Genomic DNA, 22783 nt, shown 5'->3' with positions numbered 1-22783 from the left:
GCTAGATTCAACTCCATGCCCTGTAACTCCAAACCCAGTGCCCAAGTTTGCTCCCACATAGAAGATACTCTCCTAAGCAAGTGTTAAGGGGATAAATTAAATCAAGATTTAGGGCTACCATATCTGAAACTAATAATGGAAACCATCCAGAAAGATTCTTCTTAATGAGCAAGCATTTGTAAGAAGTAATGATAAAATGGAATAATTGTAGTAAGAGGTCTCTATTTGGCTTTATATCACAAAACAATGTGACAGAAATAATTATATTGGCTACTAGTCAGGAAACTTTCTGGAGACTTTTCAAATTCACTCTGTCCAATGATACATCTGCTGTGGAGGATACTGGTTGTGGAAAGACTGAGGTTTGAATTTTGCCTGCAACATTTCCGTGGAAGCCATGGAACCCCATTGTAGGAGGAACTAAAGCAACACCTGATGATGTCTGGTTATAAGAAACTTCATGTGTTCAACTTCACTCCAAACACTAGCACTTGCTCAACACAGCAGGTACAAATGATTGAGAAAATATCTTTGATAGAGATATTTTTCGTAAATTAGAAATGTGTTTTCATACTATTATTGGAGGGTATTAATTTGTTTTGGCTCTATTTTGGCTTCTATCCATTTTCTCTTGCCTTTAAATAAGATTTTTGTTCTTTAATTTTGGGTAACATTTTTAAAATTCTCTTTTTTTTTCTTTTATGTTAAATAAAACTTTTCCCCCTTAATTTATTGTGTTAAAGCTTGAATAGCATCCTGAGTGATATTAGTTAATGATTCATCCACATTTTCTACATAAGAGCTATTAACAAGAAAAAGTTTATAAATAAACTTTGCTTTTTTCATGTTGTAAGAGAGTGACCAACAGGTATTACTTACATTACTTCAATTTTCTACTTTCATAGAGATAGTGAGATGTTTCTATGTTATACTGAAGGAAAGAGATAAAATTATCAGTGTTGGAAAAATCTGAACTCTCCAACAATTCTGTCAAAATGATGGAAATCCACATTAATTTACTACTGGCATAGCATGTTGTTCTAGACATTTTAGAAAATATTTTGGAAATATGACCCAAAAAGACATGGAACTGTGTCTACCTTTTGGCTCAATGAGGTGACAAGTATACACCCCAAAGAGATCAGAGAAAGAGCAAAAAATCCGTATGTACAAAATATTTATGGTATTTTTTTGTAGTAGCAAATAAAACCACAGGATTGTCCATAAATTAAGGAGTCACTGAAGAAAATATAATAAACGAATATAATGTAATGCTACTACCATAAGAAATTATGGAAATGATCATTACTGAGACCTATATGAATTATAGTGGACTAGAATGAGTAGAACTAGAAAAAACAATATACACTAAATAAACAATGTACATTATAAAGACAAAATTTTGAAAGACTGAAGAACTTGATAAACAATGACCAACACACTATCCATTTTCTAAAGAGATGATAAACTCTAGTGCATAATAAGAAATGTATTTTAAAATGTGGCCAATGTATTTGTTTTATTTGTTTTTATTTTGTTTTATTTGTCTCTGCATATTTGTTACAAGACTTTGGCTTTATTTCCCCATTCATCTACCCATAAAAATAGATTTTTGTTTTATTGTTTGGCTTTTGATGGGGGCAGGAGAGGGAAGTTTTTTTGCTTTTTGAAAAAAATAAAATTTAAATTTAAAAGATAAGAAAAAAATTATCAAAATGTTAATAGTGGCCTGACAACTAGGAAAAAGAGGAAAATGACCTTAACTGTTTTCTGAATATCCTTGTTTGAGTATTTGGTATTCTCCAGACAAAAGTAGAAGCAGCAAAGAACCAGCCAAGAGACTTATACAGGATTTGAGCAAAGCCACAGACTTTGAAACTCATCCAATAATCTTTTTAAAATTTATACCAGCTTAATCCCCAGAGTGAACTAACAAAGTACAAAAGAAAATCAAATGATATGAACAATATAAGGGTGTATTAAATTTACCTATAAGCATATTAAATGGGCATGCTCAGTATGATATGAGAATGATGTTATACTTAGTCATCTCTCATAATAATTATTTTTTACTACATCAGAAAGACAACTTTGTGTATTTTCTCCCTATGTAGTTCATTGCTTTAGCCTATATTTCGATTACTTTTTTACTAAAAAAAAAATCTGTCCTGTCCCTGTCCCAGATAACAATGAATTTCATAAGATTTCCCTATTCTCCACTATTACATTCCTGTAGTGGCCAAATAAGCTTTTGTGATGTCTTATTACAAATAAAATAATTAGTTCTTTCTGCTTCTCTTCTTAAAATGATTTCTTAATATCAATTCTTTTAAAAATATTTTCCCTTGTTGGCAAACAGCAGACCGAGTATAAGTGTGGAGAAGGAAAAAATGAGAGAGATACTACAGAAATAGAAAATACTAATCTTGTTTATAGTATTTGATATGAGAGGGTAAGGAGAATAATGAATAAAAATGGTTCTAAGATTTTGAATTTAAGTAACTGGAAGAATGCATTTGGAGAGGTGACACATTTGGGGGAAATGTAGCTAGTTTCATTCTGAATGTGTTGCATTTGAAATGTCTGCATGGCACCTATGTGAAGATGTCTAACAACAAGTTTGTAATGCAGCAGTGAAGGCATGGAATTGAGATTAAGGTTTATATTATAGCTTTTAGATTCATGAGTATTGAGATTAAAATTAAATCCATGGGAGCTCTCTAAATCAAAAATAAATAGATAATCAACATAGCTATATGACAAACATTATTAACTAATATGCCAGGTAATATCTTGTGTACCCATCTGTGCTGAAAGCTGTTGAATGTCTTTGGCACAGAGTATATGAAAGTAGTACTTAACCATCCTTTCTCAGCCCTTCCTAATTCTCCTAGAAATGCAGGTGTTAGTGATCACAGGAGTCTGACAGAAACCTTGTCTCATTTAATTTTTTTATCATAGTAACAGAATTATTGTAATGATAATCAGCTGTGAAAAGCTTAGCTACTCTAATCAATACAATGATCCATGACAATTCCAAGGGACTCAAAATGAAAAATGTCATCCTCCGCCAGAAAAAGAACTGATGAGCTCTAAGTGAAAACTGAAGCATATTTTTTTACTTCAATTTTCCCAGTTTTCCCTACAACTTGGTGTAAATGTTTGCATGACTTCATATGTATAATAATTATTCTATTTCTTGCCTTCTCAATGTATGGTAGATAGGTTGACAAGAGGGAGAGAATCTGGAATTGATAATAATTTTTATGTATTTAACAAAAAACTTTTTTTAACCTGCCCAGTAACCAACATTTCAAATAGATACCTAATATTTTTTGTGCTGTTGAATTAATTCTGCTTGAAATTTTGAAAAATGAGATTTTATGCATTCTGCAATCTTTGTTGGACCTGTGTACACCTAAGAAGGATGAGTAAAGACTGGGAAATGCTTGTAAAAAGAAATGGTAGTGATTGGAGCTGCTTCCTGTGTTAAAGAGAATGAATTGTGATGGCATGAAAGAGTATAAATTCTAATGATTACACTTCTTTCTGGTCTAATCTTATATAATTAAGAATACAGTCTCCAATTCACTAAATGGGGAAACCAAGAGTAGCAGTGGAATCATTTCAATTAAGCTTTCCCATTGAGAAAATGCAAAAGATTAAAAAAAATTTTAATTGCTTCAAACTCTTTTTATTCTTTTATTTCCCCTTTCTATTATCCTTATTTTGGCTTTGATAACCCTGGAGGGGTTCCTATTCCTATATACCACAAGCCATAAAACAAAACAAAAAACTTTCAGAAATGTATACCAAATTATGAATTATTTATATATATTAACATAATATATTTACCATGATTTCTTTGCTATACATTACTATGATCACTTCATTAGTGACTTCTGACCTCAGATATCTGATTTTTAATTCAATGTTTATATTCTACATTTTAATTACTTCATCCACAGCCTCTTACACAGGCAAACTTTCCAAATGGAAAAAACAGCAGAGGTCATGAAGAAATAGTAACATTGTCATTCAATATTTATACAGCACTTTATAGTACAAGAATATTTTATGATCCTTTTTTTATTATCAGTTACTCTTTCACTTAGCCTTAAAAGAGATTAGCTAATGTTTTTTCTTACAAATGAGGAAACAAAGACTTTTGAAAGTCATAAATGAATATATTTTATCAATAAGCATTTATTTAGTACCAAATATTTTTCAGGAATTTTTTTTACTATATAATGAGAACAAAAAGACAAAAACTAAGCAATCCTTGTCCTCAGAGAGTCCACATTGAAAGGAAATAATATTTACACAGAAAAGAATTTTTAATGCAAAGTAGCTATAAGGTAATAAGGAATAGCAATAAAAATCATTTGATCAATAAGCATTTATGGTGACCTCCAATTAAGAGAGAATTTTCAAAGTTCTTGAAACAGCTGGATTGTCCACATTCTTTCTGACAACATTATAAAAATGCACCAGAAGGAATTGTAAATAATTAAAACTAAAAGAGAAATGGCAATGTAAAATGTTATTGTGTAAATCCATGAAATCATCCCACCACAGCTAAAATGCAATGATATGTCCCAATACCTAAATGAAGTGAAAAAAATCTCAATCAGTCTTGAAAGTATGACATAAAAATATGGATGTGACTCTTAAAAAGTTCTTGGTCAACCTGAAATGATATTACTACAGGAAGTATTCAGACTGACTGAGGAAGGATAGTTAACTCCTGATAAACTATCCATCAAACTGAAGACCATTTCAAGATTCAAGTCATTCTAGCCAAGACTTGTATTCCAGAAAGTAGCAAATAGAGGGAGAATATTCTAGCTTTGTTTATTGTTGTCCTTTGTGCTCTAAGAGGACCAAAATAGCATCACTATTCTGTGGTCAAGGTACAATGTGTTTCACTGTGGCTGATCAGACCAGCACGAACTTGGAAGGCTCTACCACAAATCAAGCACAAATATTCCTTAACATTTGAAATGGAGATGTCTTTAATGAAGGATGAACAATTTAGCTAAGAGAAAGAATCTCGAGAGTAGAAAAATCAAGGCTGAAGTAAAAATGTTTCTCAACTCCCACCTTAGCCTGAGAAACACCTTTTGTAATTTAAAAGGCCCAAGGGATTATGAACTTCCAATCTTATCACTGCTATCCTAGTATCAGTCTCTAGAATATGTAGGATGGCAGCACTGTCTATCTATGATGGAGGGACTGAATGTGAAAAGCACAAAGAACAGACTATAGTTTTGCAAAAAACTTCACATCTCTACAAAAAGTCCAGCACATAAGCTATACATAAGCTATACTAAGGGGAAATACACCCAGAGAGGGAAAGGACTTTCAGAATCCAGGAGCTACAATTTTACCTTTTCGCCACATGTAGTTTCTATATTTAATCTCACTTTCTCCAGAATGCTGTATATACTTTTGGAAGAGTGTGTTACAAAATTTGAGGGGGTAACCAGCAAGCATTTATGTACTAACTTTTCTAAAAGCTACCTATGTTAAGCTAACAACTATTTCTCAATTGAAATTTTGGTTAGAAGTATATTGTATAGAGCAGTAATGAACTAAACCAGCTATACCCAGCGAAAGAACTCTGGGAGATGTCTGTGAACCACTACATAGAATTCCTAATCCCTCTATTTTTGTCCATCTGCATTTTGGATTTCCTTCACAGGCTAATCGTACACAGTTTCAAAGTCCAATTCTTTTTGTACAGCAAAACAACTGTTTGGACATGTATACATATATTGTATTTAATTTATACTCTACCATATTTAACATGTATTGGTCGACCTGCCGTGGGGGGAGGGGAAAAATTGGAACAAAAGGTTTGACAATTGTCAATGTTGTAAAATTACCCATGCAAATATCTGGTAAATAAAAACTATTAAATTAAAAAAAAGAAAGAAAAAGAAAATGATAAAACAGAACTACATACTAAAAAAAGAAGTATATTGTCAAAAAGATTGTGAGATATATCACTTGAAATATAACCCTCTAAATTCTGAGAGATACCTATATAGAACGTACTAGCCAAGATCTAGGCTTTGACTCATTGGAGATAGTGAGAGTTGGGATGAGAGCCTCAGAAAATGCATTGTATTGCCAGACTCAGAGCTAAATTTATGTTCCAGCCATCACTAGTATACCAGCTTTCATTTACAAATAAATTTTATTTAAGTAATGTTTCTAAATGTGACACTAACCTGGTGTTCAACTGCTGGGTATTGTGAAACTAGAATGCTTGTGGGGTCATTGATGTTGATTTACATATTTGCCTTGCTACTACAGACTACTTATCTGTTTTCTTAGAGTACTGGTTATAATATGACTACTCATCATCATTTCTTCAGTGATTAATTGACTATTAGCATCATGAATCAGTATTGTGAAAATAGGAATGTGCCACTTGAAAAACACTGTCATCACTCTCATGTCCATGAATGATTACTGATATTTGAAGTTTCCATTTGCATGTAAAGATATTGTAGAAGTCTTGAAAGATAAAGGAAAGGGGCTAGAGGACTGTAAAATAATCTATTTGGGGATTAGATTAGGATAATATCTAATAAAGATGTTCTCTATGATTTATTCCATTAAGCTGACCACTCATAAATCCTTAACAAGATTGAAAAAAGGAGTGCTAATGGAAAATTGGCTTGTAATTCCCCCCAAGCAGTCTATGAGGTCTGTAACAAATCTGGAACATCAGATAGTAAAGGGGTTGATATCAACCCAGTAATTGAAGTACAGACTCGAATATGCACTTGAGTTCTGTTCTGCTTGGGAAGATGAGATAAGATTCTTATATTCAGAATTGGACAGCTCCTCTATGAATGAAACTGATTCCTCATTCATTATTACAAAGATAAAAGTTCTATCTGCCCATTAGCTGTACCAATACAAAAAAATGACAATATTTCCTAAATTAATTTAAAAATTTAGTATAATAGCAAACAAACTAATAGCATACTTTAGAGAGTTAAAAAAAATAGCAAGATTCACTTGGAAGAACAAAAAAATACAATAAAAACTGCATGACTTTCTTGCTGAAACTTAGTTTCTGGACATCATAATTGGTAAATTTCCTCTTTGAGCCTTTAAAGGAACTGCAGAAACCCAAAAGACCAATATATTTACCATAAATACAAGGTTTTGCCATGGATTCCAGTTGAATTACATTAAACATGAACATGAGTTCAGTGGCTAAATCCTATGAATATATTATTACTGAATTTATGAGATAATCTTCTGTAACTACTGAAGAGGTTAAAATAGAAAAAAGGTAGTCTTGAAAAACAAAAGAACCTTATCAAGAAATATATTTTTATTTGCAAAAAAAAGAATGAATATCCCTAAAAGGTCACAAAGTAAGTTTAGTGGGTGTGAAACAAGGGAAGAAATAGAATGAAAGGTGTTTTTAGTTAGAGAACACTGTGTAGTTCTCTATAACATATGTTTTACCTTTTCAATCATTTACTTTCTTTATACATTTATATCTAATGACTAAATTTATGATAATGGTGCATCTTCAATGTCCAAATAATTCAAATTTCTTTTGCACTTACATGTGTAATGAAATAATAAACTCTAGTATAATTTTTTAATTATATATAACTTCAGTGTAGGTCAATTGATGGTAGGATCTCAAAGAGGATCAAAATGACATCACTATGTTAAAGTCAAGTTACAAAGTGTTCAACTATGGCTGATGGACCAATATGAGTTCAGAATGTTCTACCGCAGGCCAGGCACAAATATTACATGTGAATTTTGGGATTGGATTCTTAAAATTTGTGCATCAGGACAATGGCTCTGTTGACCTCCAATTCAGTGGTCAGTGTAATACCCACTCCTCCCCTACACTTTCCTTTGGAGCTTCCCAAATGTTGAGCTAGTTTTGGCAATACATCTGTCAATCTCATTATCAAGGTAAACATCTCTGGAAAGCACACTGCCTAGGTAAGTGAACTTATCCACAGCATTCAGAACTTCTTCATTTGCTGTAAACAATGGCTGGATGGAGCATTTTCCAAATGTTGTTAGGCCAAAATTATCCCAAGTAGCAGAGGATCAATCCATACCTTGTTGCACCTCAGTTTCGGAGGCTACATTATGTGCATAATCATCTACAAACAAAAAATCATACACTGCTTTCATGGCCATTGGAACAAATTGCTCTAGTCTGCCCATTTTGCTAGGGAGATCTTCACATGCTTGGGGTAGACACTAGTACATTGATGGGTTTGAAACCTTTCAGTTACCCTTAACCTGGCTTAGCCCTTCTGCCAAAACAATTTACTGGGATGTGGCTGCTGTACATGCTATAGTTTCTTGGAGACACAGTTGAGAGTTGGGTGATCAGGTAGACATCAAATTTGGAAAGCAGTCCAAAAAAAGGTCTCTGCAGCCCTTACACCAGAAGTACTATCTTTCCTGAACACATCCTATACCCTACTATAGGTATTAATATATTATTTAAATTACTGTAGTGATTAATATGAATTTAACTTTCCTCACATTTGTCTTGAAAGAAAGTGAAGAAAAATATTTCCTGGTTTTTATATGAGCTATTGCTCTTCACTTGTTAGGTCCTGAAATATATCAGGTAGAATCAACTTTTTTAGGCATTTTATTTTCTATAAGCTAATCTGGTTTCAATTTGCAGTTTTCCTAAAACTTTTTAGATTGACTTTGAAAAATCTTTGAGTGAAAATCATTTGACTTAGATAATTTGGTTCATAAAACACATTAATAACTCTACTACAGTAAAAACCAACTTCCATTCAAGAAATGCAAAACCCATATTAATGAATAGCCCAAGTGAAAATGAGGTAGAAAAAAAAATGGAAACATAAAAGAGGAAATCATGAGCAGCAGAGATAGGTTGGAAATAGGTTGGAAATTAAGCTTATCAAGTTATCATCATTTCTCATTTTGAATATTGTCTTTCAATGGATCTATAGTTTCATCTATCCTTCCACTGATAGAGATTACAGCTAATTTAATCTTTTAAAAATATTTTTCCACTACCTGAAAGGATCAAGAAAAGTACCAAGTGGAAGGTGATATGTCACCTACTAAGGATGGTAGTTATGGATTCCAAAAGGCAAACTTGATGAGAGAGAACTTTCAAGACAATGAAAGACAGATTGTTCAAGGAGATAGTAGATGAACTATTACCTCTGGAAAACTACAAGAAGGCTAGTTTGGCTATACTGTAAGAGTATAAGAAATGGAGTGATACGCAATTGTTCTAAAAAGATGGACTAGACCCAAAATGGGAAAGGCTTTAAATGAAAAGTAAAGGAGCTTGTATTTTATGTAAGATGCAATAAAAAGCCACTAACATTTCCTGAACAAGCAAGTAATATGATCATACTTAGATAAAGATAAAGATAAAGATCAACTTTAGAAATACCACTCTTGCTACTAAGAAGAAGATGGATGAGAAAGGGAGAAATTAGAGACAAAAGAAACCAATTAGAAAATTTTTTAATGGTGCAGACAAGAGCTGATAAGAGAATACACTAGGGTAATGGTCATGTGAGTGAAGAAAAGGGTATAAATATGAGAGATATTTTTAAAGTATAAAGAATAACACTTTATATCTGGCTAGATTTGGGGAAGAAAGAGCAAAAATTAGAAGTCCTGCTGAGGTTACAAACTTGGGAAACTGGAATGATGGTTATACTCTCAAAGAAATATTGAAGTTAAGAAGAGAGAAAAAAGATGAGTTGAATTTTGGATATATTAAATTATTATGCCTAAAGAAGGTCTAAATAGAAAATGTAGCATCAGATTATTAATGTTAAGGGAGAATCAAATATTCTGGAATTAACAATTGGACCCATGGGAACTGATGAGATCATTAAGAGAGAATATTAAAGAGAAATGAATCCTTGGTGATATCTTGGAAGATAGCTAGGGAATGAGAAATTCTGTATATAGATATATAGATATATATATATATGAAATATATTATGATACAGCAAAAGAGAGCAGTAACACAAAAACACAGAGTAATAAAAATGTATCATAACTGATGATTAAGGAGTCATTATATTAATTTTCAAAACAATAGAGTAATGAGATTGAATAGTAGGTAGGAAGTTGTGGCAAGGGGTACAGATGTTGTTTATAGGCATTTTGTTATATGGGGGAAAAGAAAAATTGTGGGAAAATGGTCAGCTCTGATCAAAGTACCTTCTGAACCTAAGTATACCTGTTATAGCACAATATAAAGATAGATAAGGATAAATTATGTTATATTAGGCTTTCCATGGATAGTTTTATTATAGATTCCTTTTACCCAGAGAAATAAAATACTAATGATTAAATTTCAGGCATCAATGACACCAGTAAGAGAGTGAGGCTTTGAATAAAAATCCCTTTATATTTTGTTTGAGGATTTTTGGAGGCATTCAGAGTTAAATGACTTGCCCAGGATCACACAGCTTATGAAATAAGATTTGAACTCAGGTCCCCACGACCACAGGCTCAGTGTTCTATCCACTATACCTAGCTGTCCCAACATTCATTTATGTATAATTATCAATGGGACTGGATTGAGAGTATAGTAGATCAAAAGTGGAAATGATCTTATCTTTTGGGGGCTTTTTGCATCTCTATCATTACTGAATAATTTGATCCCCCCAAATCAACAGGAGGCTTCTCTTGTAACAAATAAATATAATCAGACAGCCAAATAATTTTAACATATTAGCAACTTCTAATTTGTATCCTATTTACTTTCTCCTCTAATTTATCTATATGGATTTTTAAGGCTAGATAATTTATCCATTTCGAGGTTATTGTGTAAATGGTATAAAATGCTAAGTTAAACCCAATTTCTATCAAACTACTCTCCATTTTTCTCATAAATTTTTGTTAAATAATAAGTTTTTACAGAAATTATTGGTATCTTTGAGTTTATTGAACATTCTACTAGGATTATCATTGTTTCTGGTGTGTTTTTTTTAAACCTAACCTGTTCCATTTCTATTTTTTTTAAATTTGTAGTTATATAATTATGATGATTGCTGATTTTTAGAATAATTTGGAATATTACTGGTAGGCCCTTATGTATCTACTATTTTTATAATTTTCTTTGAAATCTTCCCAATTAATTTTACTATTATTAAGATCTAGAAAGTAACTTTTTTAGTATTGCTGTATGCCAGTAATATGTAAAATAATTTAGGCTATATATTCTATTGGCCTGACTTAACCATAAAAAATTAATTTATCTCTTTCCATGCTTTTATTTTTATTTTTAAAATTATATTTGCATTTATAAAAATATGAAGTGTTTCCTGAGAATGAACTCCCTAGTATTTTGTAGCTATTTTAAATAAACTTCTTTTTATCTCTTCTGTTCCTAGATTTTATTTCCATATAAAGCAAAGCTGATAATTGTAGCTGATATTTTAAAAATTGATACTTTACTGTAGTTATTGTTTTAGTGTGTTTTTATTTCAGTTTCTCTGCTCTAAATGAATGATCATATCAGGCACCAATAGTGAAAATTTTTGTTCCATCTTTGCCTGTGTTATTTTCTCAATTTCTCTTCCTTACCTTATTGCTATAGCTGACATTTTTAGGACTCTACAAAATAAATGATTCAATTCTTTCTCAGACATTTCCAATCTTCTGTGGTAACTCCAAGGTTAGGGCCTTGGACGGAAATGTTCAATCTCTCAAATTTCCTATTGGTCACTGACACAAAGACACCAGAAATGAATAAAACACTATTCCTAAATATGTTAAAAGTCTTGATAATAGCGGATGTTTCTGGACCAAATGTGACTTCTTAGACAGGGAAGCTTTGGCCTAGGATACTACCAGTCAGATACATAATGTTTGCTAAATCAGTGGAAGACATGCAGAGTTGGAAAACAAACTCTTAAAATCTATTACTTGTGATCTAAGCTTTGTCTAGTAGGCAACAAAGGACCTGGAATCAGGAATATCTGAGTTCAAATCTAGCCTCAGATACCTATATGACCCTAGACAAGTCATTTAACCCTGTTTGCCTCAATTGCCTCATCTATAAAATAAAATGGAAAAGGAAATAACACACCACTCCAGTATTTTTGCCAAGAAAACACTAAATGGGATCATGAAGATTTATACTTTAGTGAAAATAACTGAATAACAATAAATCTGTATCTATATGAAACCAATAAGTCATATAACTTGAATATTATTTTTTCCAAACTATTATTATAGCTAAGGAGTAAAGGATTAAATTAATCCAATTCAAGAAGACACATCTGGATCTTCAAAAATGAAGGACCTATAGCTCTCTTCCTTTCACCATCAAACTTCTTTTTTCTTTACACTCTGACTTTGGTAATCTTATCTAATCTCATATTTTCATCAGTTTATTTTGTAAATCATATATTCAAATCATCCTTCTACCACAAAGTAAACTCATTGAGGTCAGCCATAGAGTCTTACCCTTCTAAGAGGAACTTGAATGACTAGAGCCCTGGACTTCTCTGAGTGACACTTCTTAATCATTTTCCCTGGTAGGTCACTTTCCATAAGTTTTCATTTTCTCTTTCTTCCTGGGATGCTGAGCACCTAGACAGTGAAGACAACATATATTATTTTTATTAAGAAAAACTATTATTTTCCCATTAAGGACTTTTTTCAGTCATTTTTCAGTCATAATCAGCTCTTTATGACCCCATTTGGAGTTTCCTTGACAAAGGTAATGGGGTGGATTTCAATTTCCTTCTCCAGGTCATTTTACAGATGAGGAATGGAGGCAAATAGGGTTAAGCGATTTGCCCTAAGAAGTATCTAAAGCCAGATTTGAACTCAGAAAGATGATTAATTCCTGACTCTAGACCCAACCCTTTATCCACTGCACCACTCAGCTGCCCAAAGACAGCTTAATTAAGAGAGATATTAGTTATTGGAAGCCATCTCCAGTTGCCCTGGTCAATGTCTTTCCACCAGGTGGTTCTGGAGGAGAAAGTGAAGTTGGTGACCCTGACTAGCCCTCTGTCACTGAAATCCAATTCACTTGCATGTCCCAGCATCAGCTCCCTGACCTCATGGTCCCCAAGAATGAAGGACAGACCACAATCTCTGAGTAGAACTGCTCCACTGAGAACCCAGCCGGAACCGGTCAGTCACTTCCTTTCCTTGCCTTTCCTTTGGTCCACCTCATCCGCAGGTCCACCTCTGCTCAAAAGAAAGTAATTTTTCTTTTATGATTGCTGAAACCTCCCAAGACATCTTGAGGTTTACCAGTTAGATTCCTTTCTTAAGGACCATGACTTAAACCCAAAGCCCTCTGGCTTTCATTGCTTGGCCATCAACAGATCCCAGGCCAAGCCCCAACTGCTCATTGTTGGAGCCCTGAGTGATTCAGAAATCCTGAAGGTCTTTCCCTCCTCTTAATTTTTAGCTAAATAAAAGAGGCTATGTTACCTCAATCAAAGTGAGACGGGTCAAAGACCTTAAGCTTAAAAAGGCCAAGGTCTTCCACTGCATCCAAGGCTATCTCCTACCATGTTAATCTGTATTTCGCCATGGGATGCAGATGGCTCTGGAGGAGAAAGTGAGGCTATTGACTCTGCACAGTCCTCCCTCACTTAAATACAAATTGTCTTGCCTCTCCAACATCAAGGGAACAAGGGGAAAAGACCCAATGATTCCTATGATATTTATTGTCAATGTGAGCAATAAGACTTTGGACTGGACATTTCTAAAACAGAAATTATGTGCCAAAGTGACTGACTGTCTTCATGGTCTAAGACACCTATATTCCAAAATATGGTTAAAAAAAAGATGCAGAAACTGATTCTCACTGACCCTGACCTCACTCAGCATCCTTCCCTTGCCTTGTATACCAACAGTAAGGCTGTACTGGTCAACCCTAAGACAAAACCCATCACTATACCACATGTCCTCCCTTCTTTCCAGGGCCAAGGAGATCCCACCTTCAGACTGGGAAAGTCTGCTTGAGTTTTATCATCAGGCTTGGCCACATCCCTTCAGAAACAAACCCCTGCTGGGGATGGCCACCTGGATGCTTTGCAAGGTTCTAAAATTTTAGTGTAACACCAAATGAGTTCCGACCACCCAAAAGCCAACTAGGGCAGAGGCCTAAGGTGTGAACAATGAATTGTGCAATGTTGGAGAAGAGTAAAGAGTTTTGAGATCAAGCCCCACAGAAACCATAATCAGAGAGAAAGGTGTCAGGAAATGAGTGATAAGGAAAATAAGGGGAGAAAAAAGACTGAAAGTACCAAAGACTTCAAGAAGAAAACTCAAACACCTTTGAACATAAATAGATAAATAAACAGAAAAAAATGTAACAATAGAAAAAAATACAGCTTCCAGATCTAGAAACAGAATTCAAGCATCAAGGAGTAAACACTGCAATTTAAAAATGAGATTTAGGAGCAAACTAGTTGGTGTAATGGATAGAGCATTAGCTCTGAAGTCAAATCTGGCCTCATAACACTTCCTAGCTGTCTAACCCTGGTCAAGTTACTTAACCCCAATTGCCTCAGCAAAAAGAGAGAGAGAGAGAGAAAGAGAATTATGAGAACAGAATGTATGCCTTTTATTATGATATATTAACTATAATTTTATATTTAGTCATATATAAACATGCTTTATATGTATATGATGATAATAAATTAATATGTACTAATGAACAGAAAAGAAAAACTTGAATGGCAAGCCTCACTAAAAGAAGCAAAAAGGAAAGAAAGAAAACCTAGAAAAGAAACAAAACAAAAACAAAACAAAACAAAACAAAAAAAGGAATAACATTCAAAGAAAATAAGCTCACTATGCAAGTAAAACATGTGGAAATTGAAGACAAGATGTACAGAGTCCCTCAAAAGGTCATAAGAACCTCCCCCAAAAAATGATTGGACAAAAAAGCCTGAACACCATGATGTTTACTATCTTTAATATGAATAAATGCTATATTTTGTCAAAAGTTTTTTCTTCATTTATAAAATCATGTGATTTTTAATTTTTACTAACATGATCTGTTATGTCTGTAGGTTTCCTGATATTGAACCAAACATGTATTCTTAATATAAATCCAAACTTATTGTAATGGATAAACTTTAGAGTATTATTACTTCATTGTCAAAATTTTAATCAATACTTATGATTTTTTGGTGATATTTTCTTTCTTTGCTTGTCAAATATATGCATCTATGTTATATGAAGAGTTAAGTAAGATGACTTTTCTATATTTATAAATAACATGTAATATTAGAATTATTCTTTATTTGTAAACAACTTTTGTCATATTGTCATAATGTTGTTAGCAGATATAATTTACTTTAAAATTATGTTTTAATCTGAGCATTCTTTTTCTTTAAGATTGCATTTATGGGGTGTTAAATGTCTTTTTCTGAGACTAATTTAAATTTTTTGTTCTATTAATTTCATATTACTGTATTTTTTCTGTGTAATCCATCTATTTCACATTGAATTATCTGATTCCTTAGTGCATAATTGGGCAATACAGTTGTTACCAATTTATTTTATTTCACCTTATTCCTTCTGGAATTTCTTCCATCTTTGATTTTGAGAAATTTGATTTTCCTCTTCTTTCCTTCCTTCCTCCTCAAGTTACATAATGGTCACCCAATTCATTCATGATTTAGTAAAAACAGCTCCTGGTTTTATTTATTGAGAATGGACTTTTTAGTTTTCAATTTTTTTAATTTAATCACCAATTTTTTTTTCATTTGTTGGAACTGGATTGGTTGCTTTCGAGAGCTTTTTTTTAGTTAATACCCAATTCACAGGGTTTTTTTTTCTCTTTTGTTGATAAAAATATTTAGAGATATAATTTGTTTCACTGTTGTCATTTTCTTTGATAATTATTTATTATTTATTGTTTTGGACCTGCTTTTGGATTCTTTTGGATATATTATTTAATCTCCATTTAAATCTGAATCCCGTCTTCAAAGTTTTCTTATTTATTATAATAGTTACTTTGTTGTAAACAGTAAAAGATATGTTAAATATTTCTCCTGTTCTGCACTGACGATGAGACTCAACTTTTCTTGCAATTGCCCAACAAAAAGCTAACTCAGCTCTTTCTCAAAAATATTATCATATGTCTAGCACCTATTCCATGTGATATGAATAAAAATCAGGTTTCATCAGCATATAAATAAAGTTTTAGACCAAGTTCATCTTTTCTTTGATTTGTGGGAGGAGTAAAACTTGTGATTCAGAGGGAAATTTTAGTGAGAAAGATTTTCCTATCACTGCAGATCTTTAATTGCCCCAAAATTTATATCCTCAAGCTTGTCTGAGGTCCAAGTAACTTTCCTTGGGTTATATAGGCAGTAGGTATCAAAGCAAGATTTAAAGCCACATCTCTCAGAATTTGAAGCTGATTCTTTATCTACCACATTTCACCATTTTATCCTTTATTTAAATATCTATCCATATCTAATCAATTTTTATTTTTCCTTCAACAGAGCCCAGTAAAATCTTTTCAACTCATAAGTCCATGTAAATGTAAATTACAATATGCAGTTCATTCTTTGTACATCACGTTCGCAGAGTGTTGAGGTTGCATCTATGAGTAGTATCTATTCCCTAACATTAATGAGGAATTATTAAATGTCTTTCTCATAACAAGAGAGACATATTCTTAATGATTCTGCATTGAAAATTAAGCACATAGTAGATTGAATACTGTTATACTGTTAATTATTCTTTTAAAAGTGGTCTCACTTTATTCTAGACAAATGCTGGTAAATACCTCATTGTGAAAATTATGAGATGCTCATTGACTCTCAAAGTAAATATCTGTGTCAAGCAATGTCACCTGCTGAGTAAGGCTGAATTAGAATGATAAGTGTGCTTTGGCAAGAAATGTTGATATTTCTTTTCCTGACGATCTAATTTCTGCATTCAGAACTAATTAATTATTACAAGTTTATCTTGACAAGAATAGAAAAAAATCTATTATCATAGCAAAATCAGGGAAGAAAAATAGATGAATGATACATGTCATATATCAGACCTGGGATAAAAAATAATGAAATAAAAATCAACTCCCATGCCAGTGCATCAACTTCAATCCTGAATTCTCAATTCTTTTTTTAATTTTACAATTCTTAAAATTGTGTGCAACTTTTGGGAGTTTTTCTCTCCCTTTCTAAGTTGTGTTTATCATACTGTAGTAGAAAATAGCATTCCATAAACGTTTTGTTGTTGAATTTTTAAGTAAGAAGATTTCTATATATTTGTTGACAATTTTTTTCTCTTTTCTATTATGCTCACATGAGCTAATTCCATGAAGTTAGAAATAGCCAGGAAACAGACTATGTAAAACTACTTTATGAGAAATAAAATATTCAAACCAGCAAGGTAACTTTAAGGTCTCAAGTTCTGTCTTAGTTTTTAATAGAAAAAAATAATCTGGTGAGTTTGAAAAATTTAATGTAAAAGTAATTTATTGAACCTTTTCCTTCCTCACCATTACTTCATTTTTTGGCTGTTTGTTTGTATTATTTATCACTTATAGTCACCAAATGTTAGACACTTAGATTTTTTTGGATTCTTTTTTTACCTGACATATGCCTTTCTTGTCAATAAAGATCAGCAAATGCTCTGTAATTTATTAATTGAAAGAATTGTCTAGGAAACTGAGCATGATAATCAAGGTCATGCAGATAGTAAGAGTTAAGGGTGAGAGTGGAACCCAGGTCTTCTTTACTCTGAGATCAGTCTATCTTCTATGGAAAAAACTTGCTTTTGAATTATCTATTATTAATATTACTATATTTTTTATTCCTAAGATGGATAAAAATGAGGTCGAGGAAAAAATACTGAGGTAGCACAGTGGACTGAAGGGTGTACTTAGACTCAATGTTTGCCTCAGACACTAACTAACTGTATAACCCAAGGGAAGGTCCTTAACCTCACAGTCTGTTTACTCTCCTGTAAAATGAAGATAATAATAGCACTGACAACACATGGTTGTTCTAAAGATCCAATAACATAGCACTTTGTAAACTTTTAAATTATGTAAGAGCTGATTATTATATTAATAGTTTTATTATTGTTATTGTTCATTTATATAACCAGAACTATGTTTAATGTGATACTCTAAAACATCATTTAGATTCTCAATGCTTCTAGGCAATTCCCTAAGAGTGTAATTTATAGAGTACTTCTTGATCTATATTGGCAGGGAGAGTTTACTCACTGGAAGTTCCCCGCACCAATGACCTCGAAAGTCTGAAACATAATAGATTAAGGCAGAGATAGATAAATATACAAATATGTATCATACATTAATTATATATATTAATTCTAAATAGCAATAAACTGACTGCTTTGAAGAAAATAAAATTTTAGTGTTTTCCTATAACATAATTCACAAAGTATTGATTTCTTTTTCTATTTAGAGCAAGCTGTAAAATTGTCTTCATTAAAGCGGAGGTGGACTCTAAGGACTGCATTTGCTCAGCTTACATTGGACAAAATTAGTTTTTAATAACCCTAGAGAAAAGCATCATATTCAACAATTTTTTAACATACAAACTTGCTATATCTGATAGTTATTCCTGTATTCCTTTTAATAAGTATCATGCTGACCTATAATTTTCTGCATCATTTTCAAGTGCCTATTGTGTAATATATACTATATATATTTTATAATATAGTTAAATTCATTAACATCTATTGTAGGTAACATATATATTTTATAATATATAATTACACTAAACAATGTCTAGTACATCCATGTAATAGAACATATTGAATATAAAAAGATAGAAAATTATTGGCCAACATGATCCTTATTAAGATTAGGAAATTGCCGGACATGACACCTTTTTTTCTAGGTTTATTGAAGAACAATTTTATCCAATGTAAGCTGAGTAAATGCAGTCCTTAGAGTCTACCACTGCTTTAATGAAGACAATTTTACTGTTTGCTCTAAATGAAAGAAAAAATCAGTACTTTGTAAATTATGTTATAGGAAAACACTAAAGCACTATTTGTACTTTCTTCATAATGTTATATTATTGCTTTCTTCAAGACAAGTGATGAAATAAGATAATATTACAAAAAAAATACCTAAAGGAGCAAGAAGGAATAATCAAAAGGAGAGTAGGCAATACAGAACACTAAAGCAAATTGACATCATGAGCATGGCAAATTTCCACTTAGGTTTGTTAAGTGCTAACTGGGAAATTTTGAAGAAAATCTACAAGAAAAAAAAAAGAAAGATTAAAAGTAGGAAAGGGGAACTTAAAAGACAATCAGCATGGGTGCTTCCTGTTTATATCGTGAAGATAAGGTTAGAATCAATCAATCCCTCAATAAACTTTTATTAAGTGCCTACTATGTGTCAGGCATTGTGCTAAGTATTTGACAGAAGCATAATGTGATCAGTTATTTCTCATTGGATATAGTGAGTTCATATGACACTTAGGGTATCCTAATGCAATTATTCTTTTGTTTAAAAAAAAATCAGGTTTCACTCCATTTTGAGAGTTTTCATAGGATTTGCAGGAAAAGGCAAAGATTTGTATCAACAAAATAAGAAAATGAACACCATTTTTGATCTTCATGTGATTTTCCTCATGGAGAAGAATCTGTTGCATGAAAGACAGAAGTTGTCTTCAAATTGGTAGTGTGTGTTTATCTTATATTAGCATCTAATATTTATCTCATATATATAATATATCCCATTAATTATATAAATTATAATTACATAATATATATTATATATTGACATAAAAATATAAGATCTATTTATCTTATATTAGCATCCACCCCAACTCAGAGACTAAACAGCAAAGCTTGAGTCACTAAAGAATTTTAATAACAGTTGTCTCTATAATACTACTTCTATGTTGAATTCTATCTATTCATTGTGTTATCAACCCCTTTCAGAAATAAAGTCCCCCTGAAGTCACCTGAGATCCACTGTTCTCCAAGTGACTCACCATTTCTAAGGCCCTACTTATAATATTTGCTGCCTTTTCAACAAGATTTCTCAGTAAATAGTGATATTCTTTATTATTCTCATCCTCATAGCTTTTATTTATACCTTTATTATGTATGACTTTACTAATCTGTATTATATTTACAAGTGCACATATTTTATATTATGTAAAATTTGTCCAACTATAAATAAACATCTGGAGACTCTGTATCTTCTGATTTCTTTTTTGAAGAGTTGACTTCTTTCTCAAACTCTGGGCCCATGAACTCCTTTTAAAAAACATTAATAACATATTGCAGAGAAACTTAATAGCATGTATTTACTACCTTCCTTTTAAAGAAGTAGGAGTCATCCATCATTTGGTTTGAATGAGTGGAAAATATGTGTATATGAATTTATATGTGTACATATATACATATATCTTTTATATACACAAGCTATACATATGTAACTACATACTTTGTATATGGGTGCAGATACTTTAAATAATAATGGAATTTGTAAAGTCTTCAAGAGAGCTAAGTCTTTCTGGTCCATTTCCTCTCATTATTTGGATATCTATATTTTGCAGTTGAAAAAAAATTTTTTGAGGGTTTTATATCATCTTAAATATTTGCTATTTGGCTACAACACTATTTGTGATATATTAGATTTTCTCAGCTTTCTTGTTGTTGGGCAGTAGGCGCTGACCCCGGTGTGCAGCAGTCCCTAGCTCAGGCAGTCCGAGCTCCAGCCGCAGCCGCCCGCCCGCCGCCGCAGCCCAGCCGCAGCCTCAGCCGCAGGCACCCCACCACCTCCTCGCCGCCAGCATGTCTCTCTCTAGCAAACTGACCTTGGACAAGGTGGACCTGAAGGGGAAAAGGGTCATCATGAGGGTAGATTTTAATGTTCCCATGAAGAACAAGGAGATAACCAACAACCAGAGAATCAAGGCTGCTCTTCCTACCATCCTTTACTGTTTGGATAATGGAGCCACGTCCATTGTTCTGATGAGCCACTTAGGCCGACCTGATGGTATCCCTATGCCTGACAAATACTCTTTGGAACCCGTGGCTGCAGAGCTTAAATCCTTGCTGTGCGAAGATGTTCTGTTCCTGAAGGATTGTGTGGATCCAGAAGTGGAGAAAGCCTGTGCTAACCCACCTAATGGTTCTATCATTTTGCTGGAGAATCTTCGCTTCCATGTTGAAGAAGAAGGTAAAGGCAAAGATGCTTCTGGGAACAAGATCAAAGCTGATCCAGCTAAAGTAGAAGCCTTCCAAGCATCTCTCTCCAAGTTGGGGGGTGTCTATGTCAATGATGCTTTTGGTACTGCTCACCGTTCCCACAGTTCCATGGTGGGAGTGAATTTGCCCCAGAAGGCATGTGGTTTCCTTATGAAAAAGGAGCTGACTTATTTTGCCAAGGCCTTGGAGAGCCCAGAGAGGCCCTTCCTGGCCATATTGGGCGGAGTTAAAGTTGCCCATAAAATCCAGTTGATCAACAACATGCTAGACAATGTCAATGAGATGATCATTGGTGGTGGGATGGGTTTCACCTTCCTCAAGGTGCTTAACAACATGGAGATTGGAACTTCTCTTTTTGATGAAGAGGGGGCTAAGATTGTCAAAGACCTGATGGCCAAGGCTGAGAAGAATGGTGTCAAGATCACTTTGCCTGTTGACTTCGTCACAGCGGATAAGTTCGATGAGAATGCCAAGACTGGCCAAGCCACATTGGCCTCTGGCATCCCTGCTGGATGGATGGGTTTGGACTGTGGTCCCGAGAGCAGCAAGAAGTACGCGGAAGCTGTGGCCCGGGCCAAACAGATTGTGTGGAATGGACCTGTTGGAGTATTTGAGTGGGAAGCCTTTGCTCGAGGAACGAAAGAGCTCATGAACAACGTGGTGGAGGCCACCAAGAGGGCTGTATCACTATTATAGGTGGTGGGGATACTGCCACTTGTTGTGCCAAATGGAACACTGAGGACAAAGTCAGCCATGTGAGCACTGGGGGTGGTGCCAGTCTAGAGCTGCTGGAGGGCAAAGTCCTCCCTGGGGTGGCTGCCCTGAGCAATGTCTAACGGGTACCACTTTCTGACCTGCTGCTTTATGTGCATCACCCTTCCAACATGACACTGCAGTTCTTCCTGTCCCTTTCCTTGGCACTAGGCAAGTTTCTCCCTCAAGACTCAACCAGTGGCCAGAAGATGGGGCAATGAGGGCCCCAGAAGCAGCTCAACTCAACTTTGTGTTTCCTGGGTGTGCCTGTTGTCAGATCTCACTTGAACTTATTTAGTGTGTCTAAACCATTGTTGTGATCTGTAGAGTGTACATATATATATATATATATATATACATATACATATATATATATAATATATTTATATTTTGCCTTTAGAAAGAAAAAAACCAATAACTAAAGCCATTGTTAGCCATACTCTTGAAATAGTTTGTTCTGTTCAGCTTTGTCAGCAGCTGTTTTTGTCATTACCCACACACAGTATGGAAACAAGAAGAAACTCCAGTTTGGGGTTGGGGGCAGGGGGCAAGGTTGACCTGTTAAATAAACATTTCATAAAAGTGCCAGCTCAAAAAAAAAAAAAAAAGAAACTCTTCTCATGGCAGGACTGGGAATATTAACTGAATGGAGTGTCCAACAGATCTCAGTCTGTCTATCCCGACACATTAAATATCTTTTACCTGGTCCATCATTCTGTTTACCTGGGATTAGGATCTTTACTGGGATTCTGTGGAGGAGGGGGTCACAACCAAGTGTTTCTAAGCCAGTGAATATTTGGCAAAG

General features: G+C 33.5%; 1 pseudogene; it reads left to right on the top strand.

The window, feature by feature from the left end:
* Positions 1-20679: 20679 nt before the first annotated feature.
* On the top strand, positions 20680-22566 carry LOC141550901 (phosphoglycerate kinase 1-like; annotated as a pseudogene).
* The last annotated feature ends 217 nt before the right edge of the window (positions 22567-22783 follow it).

The sequence above is a fragment of the Sminthopsis crassicaudata genome, chromosome 1, assembly GCF_048593235.1.
Source record: "Sminthopsis crassicaudata isolate SCR6 chromosome 1, ASM4859323v1, whole genome shotgun sequence".
Classification (NCBI taxonomy): Eukaryota; Metazoa; Chordata; class Mammalia; order Dasyuromorphia; family Dasyuridae; genus Sminthopsis; species Sminthopsis crassicaudata.
This window is presented reverse-complemented; position numbering and strand designations above follow the sequence as displayed.